The sequence below is a fragment of the Macaca fascicularis genome, chromosome X (genome assembly GCF_037993035.2).
Source record: "Macaca fascicularis isolate 582-1 chromosome X, T2T-MFA8v1.1".
Taxonomy (NCBI): domain Eukaryota; kingdom Metazoa; phylum Chordata; class Mammalia; order Primates; family Cercopithecidae; genus Macaca; species Macaca fascicularis.
Window position 1 is genome coordinate 23,692,835 of NC_088395.1, and position 18,570 is coordinate 23,711,404.

Consider the following 18,570-nt stretch of genomic DNA (forward strand, 5'->3'; position numbering starts at 1 on the left):
GATTACAGACATCCACCACCACACCCAACGAATTTTTGTATTTTTAGTAGAGATGGCATTTCACCATGTTGACCAGGCTGGTCTTGAACTCCTGACCTCAAGTGATCTGCCCACCTCCACCTCCTAAAGTGTTGGGATTACAGGCATGAGTCACCACACCCAGCTGTGAAAGCAAGTTTATTAGGAAAGTGAAGGAATAAAGAATGGCTACTCCACAGGTAGAGCAGCCTGCAGACTATTTTCAAAGTATTGGGACAGCTCTCACCTCAGAAAGAAACGATGGTATTGTGATGCCTCAGCTTTACCAAGTAGATTCACCAACCGTGAGATCTACCTCAATGATCATAGAATCAGGAATCCTCTCAGAGTCATTCTGAGATGATTCATCATAGAATTGGGAATCATCTCAGAATCATTACCAGAGTCTCAGATCATCAGCATTATAATCCCTATTGCACTTTCCTTGAAGCATTTTAGCTTCCTGACCAGACACCATCTGTTCCTGTGAGCAGAAAAATCCTACGGTCTCTGCAATTCTCCTTCTGTGAAGAGGCCTGGATGGAGGCAGCTTCCTGTAGCCTCTCAGGGTGGCAGGGATTTCCTAGCATGTTGATTGTGTCACGGGATCCTTCTGGTGTTGCTTTTCCAGCTAGAAAGCTCTGTGACCAGTAGTGCCTTTGCCTGAGTTTTGATCAGGCTCGCTAGACTCGTTCCACCGACGTGGCCTGGCAAGCTGCGCTCAGCTCATGCTACCAGCCAGGATTCTACGCCTGTCAAGGGTGAGCCAGGCACAGAGCGGCGAGGGTTGTGTAGGCGAGCGAACGCAAGGTCTAGTCACTGTGCACAGCCAGACACACCAGCTGCTGCAGCTGGGCGGGCAGCTCCAGGCGCTGGCAAAGGTGCCAGTTCCATGCAAGTCTGCAGCTGGATCTGATGAACCACAAGCAGCTTCTGCTGTGGGCACCTGTGTCTGGACAAGGGGAATGCAGTGGTGCCCGGAAGTTTGAAGATACCAGAAACCGCAGAGCCCCAAAGAGGGTGTCACAGCCCTGGCTCAGGGAACCCCTAGGTCTGGGCTCCCTGAAGGGCCACAGCACTTCTCTCCTTCACATCACCCACAAGTTGGGGCAGGGGGGTGTGGGGGGAGGAGGGTGTGTTTCAGCCCTGTTTGTGTTACTGCTCTTTCAGTCCCGCCATTAAGTGGGTCCTGAGTTCTCGTCCCACATCCAGGAAGAATGAGGCACGCGGACAACTACAGGGTGAGCAAAGCGGAGAGGAGCCTTATTGAGTGACAGAACAGCTCTCGGGAAACTTGAAGTGGGTAGCTCCTTTCCGCAGGCAGGTTGTCCCAGTGAATGTCCAGCTCTCAGTGGAGAAGAGACCCAGAGTGGGTAGCTCCCTTCCTCAGGCAGGTCGTCTTGATGAGTCGAGGAGACCTGAATTGGGTAGCTCCTTCCCACAGCTGGTAGTCCCAGGGTCTGTGTGAGTGGCTAGGCGCAGAAGGGAGGAAGTGCATGCTGATTGGTCCATGGGTGGCCATGGGCTGACCCAGAAAAATCACCGTAAGTTCTCACTCTGGGCCACAGACTTCACCCGCGACTGACAGCCTAGTGCCCGGGCTTCAGGCCTCCCTGACTTGAAGGTGGGGCTTCAACCCACCCCTTTCCACCCAGGAGCCTGTCTGCCTCCTGCTACCATCAATCATGTCGTCCACAGCACCCAGGCTGTTTCTGCAGAGGAGTGCCGGCAGGCCCGCACCGAGCTGCCCTCAGAGTCCCCTGCCCCACGCTGCCAGCCTCCCTCCTGTGCTTGTCAGTGCCCAAAGTCTGGAGGGGGCCAAGGTGGCAGGGGGCTGGCATGTCAGCGGCGCCCCAGGCGCAGGCACACCCAGCTGGGTCTAGACAGCGCTTGGGCTCAGCCACAACTTTGCTGCGCCCCAGAGTGGGCTCCAGGAGCAAGGAGAGGCCAGGCAGCGGGAGCAGACACTTCCAAGCCTTGCGGGGCAGGGGGCTTCCTGGCCCCCAAGAGCACAGGGATGTCCAGGTCTGCAGCTGTGGCTGGGAGGCTGCAGCTGTGCGGCTGCAGCTCTGCCTGAAAGCACGGGGCTCCCACCCAGCCAACTCAGAAGGGGGTGGGGCTCCGGCCAGCCCCACGGAGCACGCAGCCCCTACCTTGCCTCCCCCACTACAGCTGGCATCTTTGCAGTAGCCGCTCCAGACAGGCCGCTGCTGCCATCAATTGTTACTTGTCTTAAACTGTAAGTGTTCCTAACCCATATTGCAGAGCTCTACTTATCAGTCCTATTCTTGTGATTGGGACAGGGATGCAAAGCAGAGGAGAAAGGCCTAGGAAGAGGAAGAGGTTGAGGAGACTGAAACTGTCAAGAGCACTCCCTGTTGTAATTAAAACAAGACGTGCGCTAGTGAAACTTAATTTGTGAGACGTGGACTCAAGTGTTTTGATTGTTTACAGATTTTTGCCCAAGTTCCAGCCTTTGGAGAATATTTCATATAACATCTGTTTTTTTAGAGAGGATTTTTTCTTTTTTTTTTTTTGAGACGGAGTCTCGCTCTGTCGTGCAGGCTGGAGTGCAATGGTGCGATCTCGGCTCACTGCAACCTCCACCTCCTGGGTTCAAGCGATTCTCCTGCCTCAGCCTCCCGAGTAGCTGGGACTACAGGCGCACGCTAAGACGCCAGCTAAATTTTTTTGTGTTTTTAGTAGAGGCGGGGTTTCACCATGTTGGCCATGATGGTCTCGAGCTCTTGACCTCGTGATCCACCCGCCTCGGCCTCTCAAAGTGCTAGGATTACAGGTGTGAGCCATCGCACCCGGCCACATCTGTTTTTTTATTTACCATTTCTGCCAGAAAATCTATGAGGGTCATAATTGCACAGTGGTACAGTAAAAGATTTCTTGACTTCAAAGTCAGTAAACTATCCAGGCGTGGTGTCTCACGCCTGTAATCCCAACACTTTGGCAGGCAGAGACAAGGCAGATCACTTGAGGTCAGGAGTTTGGGACCAGCCTGGCCAACATGGCGAAACCCCGTCTCTACTAAACATACAAAAAATTAGCTGGGGATGGTGGCATGTGCCTGTAATCCCAGCTACTAAGGAGGCTGAGGCAGGAGAATGGCTTGAACCCGGGAGACAGAGGTTGCAGTGAGCTGAGATCGTGCCACCGCACTCTAGCCTGGCCGACAGAGCAAGACTCCATCTCAAAAAAAAAAAAAAAAAAAAAAAAAGTCGGTAAATCTCAGCTGTACTTCTGACTCTGTTTCTTTTTTAATGAGGTTTCTTTTCTCTTGCCCAGGCTGGAGTGCAATGGCGCGATCTCAGCTCACCGCAACCTCCACCTCCCGAGTTCAAGCAATTCTTCTACTTCAGCCTCCCAAGTAGCTGGGATTACAGGCATGTGCCACCACGTCCAGCTAATTTTTTGTAATTTTAGTAGAGACAGGGTTTTTCCACGTTGGTCAGGCTGGTCTCGATCACTCAGGTGATCCATCCGCCTCGGCCTCCCAACATGCTGGGTTTACAGGCATGAGCCACCGCGCCTGGCCTTTTTAATGAGGTTTCTAGTCAACTATCTGTCACTTTCTAGCTGGGTGACCTGGGACAAGTACTTTACCTCCTCTGGGCTTCAGTTTTCTTAACTTTTAGATGAGGGATTTGGACTATAGAATTACTTTCTTTTTTTTTTTTTTTTTTTTTTTGAGACGGAATCTCGCTCTGTCGCCCAGACTGGAGTGCAGTGGCCGGATCTCGGCTCACTGCAAGCTCCGCCTCCCGGGTTTACGCCATTCTCCTGCCTCAGCCTCCCGAGTAGCTGAGACTACAGGCGCCTGCCACCACGCCCGGCTCATTTTTTGTGTTTTTAGTAGAGACGGGGTTTCACCGTGTTAGCCAGGATGGTCTCGATCTCCTGACCTCGTGATCCGCCCATCTCGGCCTCCCAAAGTGCTGGGATTACAGGCTTGAGCCACCGCGCCCGGCCCAGAATTACTTTCTATGCTTCTAAGATGACAGAAATTTCAACAGCAGAGGATGTAGGGCTTTGAAGAAAACCTTTATACTTCCAGATCATATTTATCCAGACCAGTTTTATTTAAACGGCTGGTTTTATTCCCAATTTTCCCTGAAGCTCTAGAATGGAAATGTACAATTAATCTCTCCTTTTCATAGTACAACAAATATTTTCTAATTTAATAGACTCCAGATGAGAAAGTAGGACATAATTTAAAAATAAGTAACAATACATGGTAATTAAGACTAAATGAGGCCGGGACCGGGCGCGGTGGCTCACACCTGTAATCCCAGCACTTTGGGATCCCGAGGCGGGAGGATCACTTGGGGTCAGCAGTTCATGACCATACCGTCCAACTTGGTGAAACCCTGTCCCTACTAAAAGTACAAAAATTAGCCAGGTGTGGTGGTGTGCGCCTGTAATCCTAGCCACTCAGGAAGCTGAGGCAGGAGAATCACTTGAACCCAGGAGGCGGAGGTTGCAGTGAGCCAAGATCGCGCCACTGCACCCTAGCCTGGGCGACAGAGCAAGACTCCAGAAAAAAAAAAAAAAACTAAATGAAATCACATTTGTAAAATGCCAAACAAGGAATACCACTCACAGTAGGCACAAAGAAATGGAAGAAATGCTGGTTGCATATTTTGTTTTCCCTCTGCTGTAGTACCCCATATAATTAATCTTATGAGACCCTAAAATGTACTACACTTCTCTCAGTCCTATGGTTCTGGGCCCCCTTTTGATCTTCTTGCACCCTTCACCTACCTCCATCATCCTCCCAAAAGGAATGACTCACCCCAACATCCTCCACCTCCAGAATGAGTTTTCAGGTAATAACCTCTGTTGTTGCCAGCAGACAGACTATGCCAAACATTCACTCGCACCACGGCCAGAACATGGGTCTGTTCCTTGTTCCTCAGGCCAGAGGCTGCTTGGGTGCAGTGTACTCTCGCATTTCCTTCTTTGAAGCATCCTCTATTTTCCTGGATTCACTGTTAACATTTAATTGCCCGTTGACAAATGGTACAAAGGTTGGTAAGCTGAATTTTAAACTTTAAAATCTACCGCATGTACCCAGAGGCCACAGAGAAAAGAGAGGGTGCCTTATGCTTTGTGTACAAACAGGCAATTATTTACTATGATCTTCTTACTGAGTAACCTCTATACCTAGATTCAAAGAGCTGATTCTTTTTTGTTGTTTTTTTGAGAGGGAGTCTCACTCTGTCACCTAGGTTGGAATGCAGTGGCAAGATCTCGGCTCACTGCAACCTCCACCTCCTGGGTTCAAGCAATTCTCCTGCCTCAGCCTCCCAAGTAGCTAGGATTACAGGTGCCTGCTACCATGCTCAGCTAAATTTTGGTGTTTTGTTTTTTGTTTTTTTGAGACGGAGTCTCACTCTGTCACCCAGGTTGGAGAGCCATGGCATAATCTCGGCTCACTGCAAGCTCTTCCTCCCAAGTTGAAGTGATTATCCTGCCTCAGCCTCCCTGGTAGCTGGGATTACAGGCGTGCACCACCACACCCGGCTAAATTTTGTGTTTATAGTAGATACGGGTTTTGCCATGTTGGCCAGGCTGGTCTCGAACTCACCTCAAGTGATCCACCCACCTGGGCCTCTCAAAGTGCTGGGATTACAGGCATGAGCCAAAGCGCCCACCCAAGAGCTGATACTTTAGGAGGCCTAAGGATGGTTGACTGCACTTTTCAGATACCCTAAGTGTTTATAAGGAGTTAAAGGCTTGATCTCTGAGGTGAGTGATAGGCAGTAGTCTTCCTTTTAGACACAGTCTCAGGAGGGGAGAGAGGAAGGGCTGCCCGGAGGAGGTAGTTCACACAGAATGGGTCACGAATCGTGTATCTGCCCCTCAGTTCTAATTGTACCTGTCCTTTTTCTCCAGAAGGCTGGATCCTTTCCGACCAGAACCAGTACCTTAAGGGCTTGTAATATTGAATTGTGAGTCCCCAGAGGGCAGGTACTATGCCATATTTATTTTGACACTCCCCAAGCACAATGCTTGGCAGGAAACAGACCTTAATAAGTTTTGACTAGGCCAGGCATAGTGGTTCATGCCTGTAATCCCAGCATTTTGGGGGGCCAAGGTGGGTGGATCACTTGAGGCCATGAGTTTGAGGAACATCCTGGCCAACACAGAGAAATCCTGTCTCGGCCGGGTGCGGTGACTCACGCCGGTAATCACAGCACTTTGGGAGGCCAAAGCGGGTGGATCACCTGAGGTCAGGAGTTTGTGACCAGCCTGGCCAACATGGTGAAACCCTGTCTCTACTAAAAATACAAAAAATTAGCCAGGCATGGTGGCGGGCACCTGTAATCCCAGCTACTCGGGCAGCTGAGGCAGCAGAATCGCTTGAACCTGGGAGGTGGAGGTTGCAGTGAGCCAAGATCACGCCACTGCACTCCAGCCTGGGCGACAAGAGCGAAACTCCGTCTCAAAAACAAACAAAAAAAGAAATCCTGTCTCTACCAAAAAACACAAAAATTATCCAGGTGTGGTAGCACGTGCCTATAGTCCCAGTTACTCAGGAGGCTGAGGCAGGAGACCTGCTTGAACCCAGGAGGCAGAGGTTGCAGTAAGCCAAGATCTGCATCACTGCACTCCAGCCTGGGCGACAGAGTGAGAGCCCTGTCTCAAAAAGAAAAAAAGTATTGGTTAAAGGTTGAATAAAAAGTAGGCTTTTATTGCCCTTTAAATGTTTGGCATCAGTTCTGGGAGCCAGGATAAATAAATAAATAAATAAATAAATAAATAAATAAATAAATGTGTGGCTGAGAGACTCCATGGTGGCCTTCATGATCCTGCCTCCTGGTGTTCATGCCTTTGTGTGATACCTTCCCCTCGAGTGGTGACAGGACCTGTGACTTGATTTTAACCAATATGGTATAAGTGATAGAATGTTACTCCCATGATTATGTTACATGATGTAAGATTCTCTCTTGGCTGGAAACAAAAGCAAAAAATAGACAAGTGGGACTACATCAAACTTAAAAACTTTTGTGCACCTGGGCACGGTGGCTCACACCTGTAATCCCAGCATTTTGGGAGGCCGAGGTAGGTGGATCACCCGAGGTCAGGAGTTGAAGACCAACCTGCCAACATAGTGAAACCCTGTCTGTACTAAAAATACAAAAAGTTAGCCTGGCGGGCCCCTGTAATCCCAGCTACTCGGGAGGCTGAGGCAGGAGAATTGCTTGAACCTGGGAGTTGGAGGTTGCAGTGAGCTGAGATCGTGCCATTGCACTCCAGCGTGGGCAACAAGAGTGAAACTCTTGAAAATTCATGAAGGGAGGAAAATACTCAATGAAGGGAGTACAGCATAACCAGCCCAGAGAAAGAAACCAGAAAGTTCAGTGCCTTAGTTTCCTCATCTGTGAAATGTATCAAGGAGCCAGGCCTGAGCCCCTCCGGGGCAGAGGCTATTATTTTCACTCTTACGGCTCCAGCATCTAGCAGAGTGTCTCTCACAGAGTCGCACTTGATAAAGCACTTTTTTGTTGTTGGTGTTGTTTGTTTTTGGCATAGGATCTCACTCTGTTGTCCAGGCTGGAGTGCAGTGGCGTGATCTCAGCTCACTGCAACCTCCACCCCCTGGGTTCAAGTGATTCTCATGTCTCAGCCTTCTGAGTACCTGGGACTACAGATACGCACCACCACACCCAGCTAATTTTTGTATTTTTAGTAGAGACAGGGTTTCGCCATGTTGGCCAGGCTGATCTTGAGCTCCTGACCTTAAGTGATCCGCCTGCCTCGGCCTCCCAAAGTGCTGGGATTACAAGTGTGAGCCACCGCGCCTGGCTGATAATGTGTGTTTTGACCTGACCTTGGTGGCATATGGAGAAGATGGTTTGGGACTTGTTTATCCAGGAATAAAGTTCATGTTAGCAAGCAGTGAATCTCCCTCAGTGATTGGGGCTCAGCTTGGAACCATCCTGAGAGGCACATTATTTCTTGCAGAGTGTGCAATTGGGGTCCTCTGAAAATGAAACCAAAAGGGAACTCTTGCTTATGCCACCTGCTTCTGCTAGGGACACACAGCTCTAGTCACCTCCAGCACAAGATTCGTGTGGGGTGGTGGTAATAGTGACACTGCCAGGTCACTTAGGGAAATCTCCCACCAGGAGATTGGCAACTGGGCCATTGATACAGTGGTACCCAGCCACATGAGTACCTGTAATTAAAATGACATTTTAATTAGGATTTAGATATATGATAAAGTGAAACAGAAAGACAAACATGTTTTCCTTTAATTCTTTGGAAATTTTCTTAGCCCCTTATAAAGGGTTTAGTATGAAACTAAAAAATTCAATTTGGATAACTTAGTTTCTTTTTCTCTAATTTAGTTTCACTTCTCTTTACACAAATGTCACTTCCTCTCTGTAGCATTCCAGGCCACTCTGCTGCCTCGTCACCAAGACTTCTCTAGCACTCCATCCTGGCAGAATTAATTGTTTGCTGCTTCCTGTAGATCATGTGGTATGTTATTCACTGAAGCAGTTATCACAATGTATTTGATTACATTTCTGTTTTTTCTCTCTAGGTGGCAAATTCTCGGAAGTCAGGAACTCTCCGTGTTTGATCTTTGTGGTCTCAGGACCTAGCATGATACCTGACATATAGTAGGTGCTCAATAAATGAATTAAATGGAATTGAATTAGCATATTGGCGTTACTGATTATTTTGTTGTTTTAGTCCCCTCCCCTCTTTACTGATTATTTTCTCTTTTTTTTTTTTTTTTTTTTTTTTTTTTGAGACTGAGTCTCACTTGCTCCGTCACCCAGGCTGGAGTGCAGTGGGGCGATCTCAGCTCACTGCAACCTCCGCCTCCTGGCTTCAAGAGATTCTTGTGCCTTAGCCTCCCAAGTAGGTGAGATTACAGGCATGCGCCACCACGCCTGGCTAATTTTTGGTGGAGACGAGTTTTCACCATGTTGGCCAGGCTGGTCTCGAACCCCTGACCTTAAGTGATCTGCCCAACTCAGCCTCCCAAAGTGCTGGGATTACAGGCATGAGCCACTGCACCTGGCCTGATTATTTTCAAAGAATTGAAGATAGAGTGCATCAGAAAAATTTCTATATTCGTAACCTTTACTTTCTGTTGCTCAGACTATATATCTTTACTTTCTGTTGCTCAGACTATATGAGCCTCTTGGCTAAATAAAAGCCATTTTTGGAACTGGTTTGCAGATGATTCTGAAAAGAGGCTGAGAGGAGAGGGATTAGGGAGGAAAAAAACTCCTTGTGGGATAGGGTCAGAATTCAAAGAGAAAATGGAGAATTAAAGACAAATTCGACTGAATTCTAATAAGATCAGGTGTAGAATCATAAACCTGAGGACAATCTAGGTATACAAACCCAAGACGTGAAGCAGGCATGGTGGCCCACACCTGTAATCCCAGCACTTTGGGAGGCCAAGGTGGGAGGAACACTTGAGCCCAGGAATTTGAGACCAGCTTGGGCAACATAGTGAGACCCCATCTCTTCAAAAAGTAAAACATTAGCTGGGTATGGTGGCAGATACTTTTTTTTTTTGAGACAAAGTCTTGCTGTGTCGCCAGGCTAGAGTGCAGTGGCGTAGTCTCAGCTCACTGTAACCTCCATCTCCCAGGTTCAAGCTATTCTCCTGCCTCAGCCTCCCAGGACAACAGGCGCGCACTACCATACCTGGCTATTTTTGTATTTTTAGTAGAGATGGGGTTTCACCATGTTGGCCAGGCTGGTCTCAATCTCTTGACCTTGTGATATGCCCACCTTGGCCTCCTAAAGTGCTGGGATTACAGGTGTGAGCCACCGTGCCCAGCCAGGTGGCACATACTTATAGTCTCAGCTACATAGGAGGCTGAGTTGAGAGGATTGTTTGAGTCCAGGAGTTTGAGGCTGCAGTGAGCTATGATCGCACCTCTGCACTCCAGCCTTGGAGACAGAGTGACACCCTGACTCAAAAAAAAAAAAAAGAAAGAAAAAAAAGAAACGAATAAACCCAAGATGTGTAGGAGTGGCATTTCAGAAGCTAAGTTCTAGGAGTAGTGTGATCTTCCTACCTCAGCCTCCCAAGTAGCTGGGACTACAGGTATGGACCACAATGCCCAGCTAACTTTTGTATTTTTTGTAGAGGTGGGGTTTTGCCATGTTGCCCAGGCTGGTCTCAAACTCCAGGGCTCAAGCAATCCACCCGACTCGACCTCCCAAAGTGCTGGGATTACAGGCATGAGCCAAAGCGCCCATCCAAGAGCTGATACTTTAGGAGGCCTAAGGATGGTTGACTGCACTTTTCAGATACCCCAAGTGTTTATAAGGAGTTAAAGGCTTGATCTCTGAGGTGAGTGATAGGCAGTAGTCTTCCTTTTAGACGCAGTCTCAGGAGGGGAGAGAGGAAGGGCTGCCCGGAGGAGGTAGTTCACACAGAATGGGTCACGAATCGTGTATCTGCCCCTCAGTTCTAATTGTACCTGTCCTTTTTCTCCAGAAGGCTGGATCCTTTCCGACCAGAACCAGTACCTTAAGGGTTTGTAATATTGAATTGTGAGTCCCCAGAGGGCAGGTACTATGCCATATTTATTTTGACACTCCCCAAGCACAATGCTTGGTAGGAAATAGACCTTAAGTTTTGGCTAGGCCAGGCGCCGTGGCTCATTCCTGTAATCCCAGCACTTTGGGAGGCCGAGGTGGGCAGATCACCTGAGGTCAGGAGTTCGAGACCAGCCTGGCCAACATGGTGAAACCCCATCTCTACTAATATACAAAAACTAGCCAGGCATGATGGCAGGCGCCTGTAATCCTAGCTACTCATGAGGCTGAGGCAGGAGAATTGCTTGAGCCTGGGAGGCAGAGGTTGCAGTGAGCTGAGATTGCACCACTACACTCCAGCCTGGGCGACAGAGCTAGACTCCGTCTCCAAAAAAAAAAACAAAAAAACAAAAAAACAAAAACCCAAAACAACAAATAACACAATTTAAAAATGGATGAAGGAGGCTGGGCACAGTGGCTCATGACTATAATCCCAGCACTTTGGGAGGCCGAGGCAGGTGGATCACTTGAGGCCAGAAGTTTGAGACCAGCCTGGCCAACATAGCTAAACCCCCTTCTTTATTAAAAATACAAAAAATTAGCCAGGCATTGTGGCACGCACCTATAATTCCAGCTACTTTGGAAGGCTGAGGTAGGAGAATTGCTTGTACCTGGGAGGCAGAGGCTGCAGTGAGCCAAGATCGCACCACTGCACTCCGGATAGAGCAAGACCCTGTCTCCAAAAAGAAAAAAAAATGGATGAAGGACTTAAATAGACATATCTCCAAAAAAATGTATAAACGGACAATGAGCATATAAAAAGACATTCAGCACCACTAATCATCAGAGAAATGCAAATTAAAACTATAATATCGCCTCACATCTATTTTAACTGTCACTATTTTTTGAAAGGTGGCCAGGTGTGGTGGCTCAAGCCTGTAATCTCAGTATTTTGGGAGGCCTATGTAGGAGGATTACTTGAGCCTAGGAGTTCAAGACCAGCCTGGCCAAGATAGTGAGACCCCATCTCTACATAAAAATACTTTTAAATTTTTTAAAATTAAAGAAAGGCTAGGCTTGGTAGCTCACACCTGTAATTCCAGTGCTTTGGAAGGCTGAAGTGGGAGGATTGCTTGAGCCCTGGACTTCAGGGTTCAATGAGCTAGGATCATGCCACTGCACTCCATCCAGCCTGGATGACAAACAAAGATCTTGTCACTTTAAAAAATAATAATACAAAATAAAAATAAGCAGAAAACAAAATGACAACTGCTGGTGTAGATGTAGAGAAATTGGAACCTTTACACACTGTTGGGAATGTAAAACAGTGCGGCTGCTATGGAAAACAGTAGGGAGATTCCTCAAAAAGTTAAAAATTTAAGTAACATGATCCAGCAATCCCACTTCTGGGTATATATCAAAAAAAAAAAAAAAAAAATGAAAATAGGGCCAGGCACGGAGGCTCGCGCCTGTAATCCCAGCACTTTGGGAGGCCGAGGCGGGCAGATCACGTGAGGTCAGGAGTTGCAGACCAGCCTGGCCAATGTGGTGAAACCCCATCTCTACTAAAAATACAAAAATTAGCCAGGCCTGGTGGCGGGTGCCTGTAATCCAGCTACTTCGGAGGCTGAGGCACAAGACTCGCTTGAACCTGGGAAGCGGAGGTTACAGTGAGCCAAGATCGCAGCACTGCACTCCAGCCTGGGCGACAGAATGAGACTGTGTCCAAAAAAAAAAAAAGAAAAAGAAATGTTCATGGTAGAATGGTAGAGAGCAGTGGCCCTTGGTCCAACAAAACCAGCCTTAAGTCATAAACATTCATAACTCTATCATGTCCCAGCTTTAACAATTTTGTAACCCCTGTTGAGCCTCATGTTTTGCCAACTGGAAAGACGGAGCTATTACTTACTTCACAAGATAGTTGTAAGGGCCAGGCTTGGCAACTCACACCTGTCATCCCAGCACTTTGGGAGGCTGAGGCGGGAGGAGTCCTTGAAGCCAGGAGTTCGAGGCTAGCCTAGGCAACTTAGCAAGATCCTATCCCTACAAAAAAAAAAAAAAAAAAAAAAAGTTAAAGATTAGCCAGGCATGGTGGCATGTGCCTGTGGTCCTAGCCACTCGAGAGGTTGAGGTGGGAGGATTGCTTGAGTCCAGGAGTTGTGGTTGCAGTGAACCATGATTGCATTATTGTCCTCCAGCTTGGGCAACAGAGCAAGACCCTGTTTAATAAATATATATATATAGGGCCTGGTGTGGGGGCTCACACCTGTAATCCTAGCACTTTGGGAGGCCAAGGTGGGAGGATCCCCTGAGGTCAGGAGTTTGAGATCAGCCTAGCCAACAGGATGAAACCCCGTCTCTACTAAAAATTTAAAGAAAAAATAAATTGGACAGGTACAGTGGCTCACATCTGTAATCCCAGCACTTTGGGAGGCCGAGGCAGGTGGATCACCTGAGGTCAGTAGTTTGAGACCAGCCTGACCAACGTGGAGAAAACCTATCTCTACTAAGAACACAAAATTAGTCGGGCGTGATGGCACATGCCTGTAATCCCAGCTACTCGGGAGGCTGAGGCAGGAGAATCACTTGAATCTGGGAGGCGGAGGTTGCAGTGAGCCAAGATCGTGCCATTGCACTCCAGCCTTGACAACAAGATCGAAACTCTGTCTCAAAAAAAAAAATTTTTTTTGCTGGGTATGGTGGCACATGCCTGTAATCCCAGTTACTCAGGAGGGTGAGGCAGGAGAATCGCTTGAACCCAGGAGGTGGAGGTTGCAGTGAGCCGAGATCACACCACTGCACTTCAGCCTGGGCGACAAAGCGACACTCCCTCTCAAAAAATTAAAAAAAAAAATTAAGCTGGGGACGGTTGTTTACGACTGTAATCCTAGCACTTTGGCAGGCCGAGGCTGGTGGATCACTTGAGGTCAGGAGTTCAAGACCAGCTTGGCCAATATGGTGAAACCCCATCTCTACTAAAAATACAAAAATTAGCCAGGTGTGGTGGCTCGTTCCTGTAATCCCAGGTACTCGGGAGGCTGAGGCAGGAGAATCGCTTGAACCCAGGAGGCAGAGGTTGCAGTGAGCTGAGATCATGCCACTGCACTTCAGCCTGGGCAACAAAGCGAGACTCTGTCTCAAAAAAAAAAAAAAAAAATAGTTGTAAGGATCAAATGAGACAATTAAGGCAAACCGCCTAAGACAATGCCTTGGCTGATTCCCTTCCCACTACTCTTCCTCTACTCAGTCCTCCTCAGTTACAGGGATTCTCTTTCTCACAAAGATTAAATTCTGCTGTAAAAACTACACACACATCTCTAAAAGTAACGTGTATACTCTGAGGTCTGGTTTCAAAACTTGGTCATCCTTTAAAACTTCCAAGTACCTAGCTTAAGACTCAGTAAAGACATGTTCATCTGCTGACTCACTAACCAAATGAAAGTTTTCCAAATGCTAGACAATTAATCCCTTTTTTCACGCCATTTTTCCCCCTGCTGTTCAGGAGCTGTATATGTCATTTTAAATATAAATTCCACACTGGGCATGAGATTTCTCATGCCTGTAATCCCAGCACTTTGGGAGGCTAAGCCAGGAGAATCCCTTGAGGCCAGGAGTTCAAAACCGGTCTGGGCAACATAGAAAGACTCCCATCTCATTAGCCGGGTGTTGTGGTGCACGCCTATAATCCTAGCTACTCGGGAGGCTGAGGTGGGTGAATCGCTTGACGCTGGGAGGCAGAGCTTGCCTGGGTGACAGAGGAAGACTCTGTCTCAAAAAAAAAAAAAAAAAAAAAAGAAAAGAAAAGAAAAGAAAGGAAAGGAAGAAAATAAAGACTCCCATCTCTACAAAAGATTGTAAAGATTAGCCGGGCATGGTGGCATATACCTGTGGTCCCAGTTACTCAGGAGGCTGAGGTGGGAGGATCGCCAAAACCCAGGAGTTCAAGGCTGCAGTGAGCTATCATCATGCCACTGTACTCCTGTCTGGGTGACAGAGCAAGACCCTGTCTCTTAAAAAAAAAAAAAAATAGGCCAGGTGCAGTGGTTCACACCTGTAATCCCAGCACTTTGGGAGGCCGAGGCAGGCAGATCACCTGAGGTCAGGAGTTTGAGACCAGCCTGACCAACATGGAGAAACCCCACCTCCACTAAAAATACAAAATTAGTGGGGCATGGAGGCACATGCCTGTAATCCCAGCTACTCAGGAAGCTGAGGCAGGAGAATCGCTTGAACCTGGGAGGTGGAGGCTGCAGTGAGCCGAGACCACACCATTGCACTCCAGCCTGGGCAACAAGAGCAAAACTCCGTCTCAATAAATAAATAAATATATATATATATGTGTGTGTGTGTGTGTGTGTGTGTGTGTGTGTGTGTGTATGGCTGGACGTGGTGGCTCACACCTGTAATCCCAGCACTTCGGGAGGCCAAGGCAGGTGGATCACCTGAGGTCAGGAGTTTGGGACCAGCCTGGCCGACGTGGTGAAACCCCGTCTCTACCAAAAATACAAAATTAGCTGAGCATGGTGGCAGGTGGGAGGCTGAGGCAGAAGAATCACTTGAACCTAGGAGGCGGAGGTTACAGTGAGCCGAGATTGTGCCATTGCACTCCAGCCTGGGCAATAGAGTGAGACTCTGTTTCAAAAAATAATAATAATAATAAATATATAAATGTAATGCTGGTTGCATCTATCCATTCATGACAATGGAAAAGTATAATGTGATTCACTGCCACGAAAAACATTCAAATTTCTTAGGGTTCTAGGCTTCTTCATGTCCACAAACACAGTCACAGTGGGCTTTTTTAGCCGTCTGTTTTCTTTTGGTTTTTTTGAGAGAGGGTCTCGCTCTGTCACCCAGGCTGGAGTGCAGTGGCATGATCATGGCTCACTGCAGCGTCTACCTCCTGGGCTCAAGTGATCCTCCCACCTCAGCCTCCCAAGCTGGGAGGCTAATAGCTCTAACAGCCGGGATACAGGCACACGCCACCACACCCAGCTAATTTTTGTATTTTTGGTACAGACGGGGTTTCCCTATGTTGCCATGGTGGTCTCAAACTCCTGGGCTCAAGCGATCCATCCACCTCAGCCTCCCAAAGTGCTGGGTTTACAGGCATGAGCCACCACTCCCGGCCACCATCTGTTTTTCAGAATAGGTTCTTCTTGTCATAAGGACAAAGCAAAGCAAAAGATCATGAAACTTAAACTAGGCCGGGTGCAGTGGCTCACGCCTGTAATCCCGGCAATTTGGGAGGCCGAGGTAGGTGGATCACCTGAAGTCAGGGGTTTGAGACTAGCCTGACCAACATGGTGAAACCCTGTCTCTACTAAAAATACAAAAATTAGCCAGGCGTGGTGGCGTGTGCCTGTAGTCCCAGCTACTCAGGAGGCTGAGACAGGAGAATGGCTTGAACCCGGGAGGCAGAGGTTGCAGTGAGTGGAGATCACGCCACTGCACTCCAGCCTGGGTGACAGAGTGAGACTTCATCAAAAAAAAGAAAGAAAGAAAGAGAGAGAGAGAGAGAGAGAAGAAACTTAAACCAGAAAAACAAAATAAACAGAAAAAATTATAATGTATTTTAATGAAACAATCACTATTCTTCTTTTTTTTTTTTGAGACGGAGTCTCGCCCTGTTGCCCGGGCTGGAGTGCAATGGCGTGATCTTGGCTCACTGCAACCTCCACCTCCCGGGTTCAAACGATTCTCCTGCCTCAGCCTCCTGAGTAGCTGGGATTACAGGCACACACCACCATGCCCAATTTTTAAAAATTATTTTTAGTAGAGACGGGGTTTTACCATGTTGGCCAGGTTGGTCTCGAACTCCTGACCTCCTGACCTCGTGATCCGCCTGCCTTGGCCTCCCAAAGTGCTGGGATTACAGGCGTGAGCCACCACGCCTGGCCAAAACAATCCTGTTCTATTAAATTAAGCAACCCAAACAGAAGATGGCTTTGGTTTTGCTTTAGTTACGCAGCTATCACTAGTGCTTAGTCATAGTGGTCTAATTTACTGTTACCGGTAACAGTACTGTTACCGGTATACATTACTGAAATGTATAACAAGCTCTCCTAAGTCCTGACATTTTAGACAGAAGCAGAGGAGGAAAAAGCCGTCTGGTCATCCATAAGGTCTAGCCAACACTGTCAGGAAAGACTAGTAGCTGTAACTTAGGCAGTTGAGAATCAAAGTGATTTTTAAAGATCTTTGAGAAAGACATTTGAGTTTCATAAACTCCCAGGGTGACTCACTAACCATGGAATCCCCCTAGGGCAGGAAGGGTAACAGAGAATCTACTTCTGTTTTCTTTTCTACATACAGGATATTCCTAGCAAAGGCAGAGAATCACTTGTTGAATGTTACGGGTGGTTTTTTGGTGATAGTCTGATCCCTCCTTCTACAGACTGCAGACACTGCAGGCCCCTTTTATGCTTTTCATCACTGTGAAAATCATCCTCTGACTCATTTCTGAACCCAGGCAGGGCTGTCGAAGTAAGGCCTTCAGCAGGGTCTGTCTGGGAAAGTGAGTTGTAAAAGAAAAGTCATTTCATTCCACAAAGGCTTGAATACTTGGGCCAGGAGGTACAATACAGGAGTAGCTATACTCGAATCCAAATGTTCCCAAACACTCTGGTTTCAGAACAGTTAAAACTTGTCAAGGAATCCAGCCAGTTGCGGTGGCTCACACCTGTAATCCCAGCACTTTGGGAGGCCGAGGTGGGAGGAGCACTTGAGCCCAGGAGTTCGAGACCAACCTGAGCAAGATGGTGAGGACCCTGTCTCTACCAAAAAAAAAAAAAAAAATACTTATCAAGGAATCCAAAGACCTTACCTTCGAAAATTGTAAAAAACATAGGAATACACAAGCACATATTTTTTTCCTCACCAGAGCAATGACATCATCACATATTCTGTAAATGTATAATTATTTCAAAAAAAAGTTAAAGGAAATGAAGCATAGAGGATGGAGCAAGTAGGGATTACAACAACTTTCAACAGCAACCGAAGTCAGAAGACAGATAACATCAATGTGCTGAAAGAGGAAAACTTCTGAACCTCAAAATCTATAAACAGTGAAATAAACCCTTCAAGAATTGTAAGATGGGCTGGTCCAAAGGTAGTGAGTTATCTCAGTTGATTGTTCACAGTCAGTTACAGATCAAACTCCTTATTTTACTCTCACTACTGCACTTGACTAGTCTGAAAAAAGGAATTATAAGATGAATTAAAGACACATTCAGATAAGCAAAACTGAGAAAGTTTAGTAAAAGCAAATCTTTACTAAAGCAAATTATGAAGAATGTACCTCGGGCAGAAGGAAAGGTGTCAAGATCAAGTGTCGAGGAAGATCAGAGATTTAAGAAGGTATAAGAAGGTTAGAAAAGTGAGAAAAAAAAATGCTGTCAACTCTAGAAACTACAAGTATAAAGAAAAAAAGATAATTGGGAAATCTAAATAACCTACCTTAGGAAATTCTAAAAACCGCAAGAATATACGAGCTCACATTCCTTTGGTCATAAGAGCAGTGTCATCATTAGACATCAGGTCGCCTCTGGAAAATTCCATTGTGAGTTTAAAAGGCAAATGACGTCTATTATTCTAAAACTAGTTCTGCCACCGAAACTCTACAAAGAATCTTGGGATCTGCAGGGTCTCCCGGATCACACTTTGAGAACTGCCGCTTTAATCTTCCTCCCATCTCCTAAGTCCAGGGTTCCTGAGTTTGCTTCCCTGACTGGCCAAGGAGAAAAGAGAAAGGTCACTTGTCGGGGGGCCGCAGAGGGAATTCCCCTCTTTCATTTGCAAAGGTTACTGGGGGACACACCGGCTCCCAGTAGGGTTTCTGCCAAGGCTCCGCGAAGTGCCACTAGAGGGCGCCGCTAGCGAATCCCACAGCGCGCTCCGCATCCCCAACTTTTGTCCTCCGGGTTCACACGGGCGCCCGGAAGAGAGGGTGGTGCCTGGGAGAGGAAACTATGCGCCCCGGGGCCGCGGCCTCATTGGATGAGAGGTCCCCACCTCACGGCC

The 18,570-nt window shown here is 47.5% G+C and overlaps 1 long non-coding RNA gene across 1 annotated transcript; it reads right to left on the minus strand.

Annotated features, from left to right (window-relative positions):
* Window positions 1-4,822: 4,822 nt before the first annotated feature.
* Window positions 4,823-18,493, minus strand: LOC123571322 (uncharacterized). The gene is made up of 3 exons (XR_006695478.3): window positions 18,007-18,493; window positions 12,458-12,591; window positions 4,823-5,018 (listed from the first exon to the last, which is right to left on the minus strand). It is a non-coding gene; the product is annotated as an uncharacterized lncRNA (long non-coding RNA).
* Window positions 18,494-18,570: the final 77 nt, after the last annotated feature.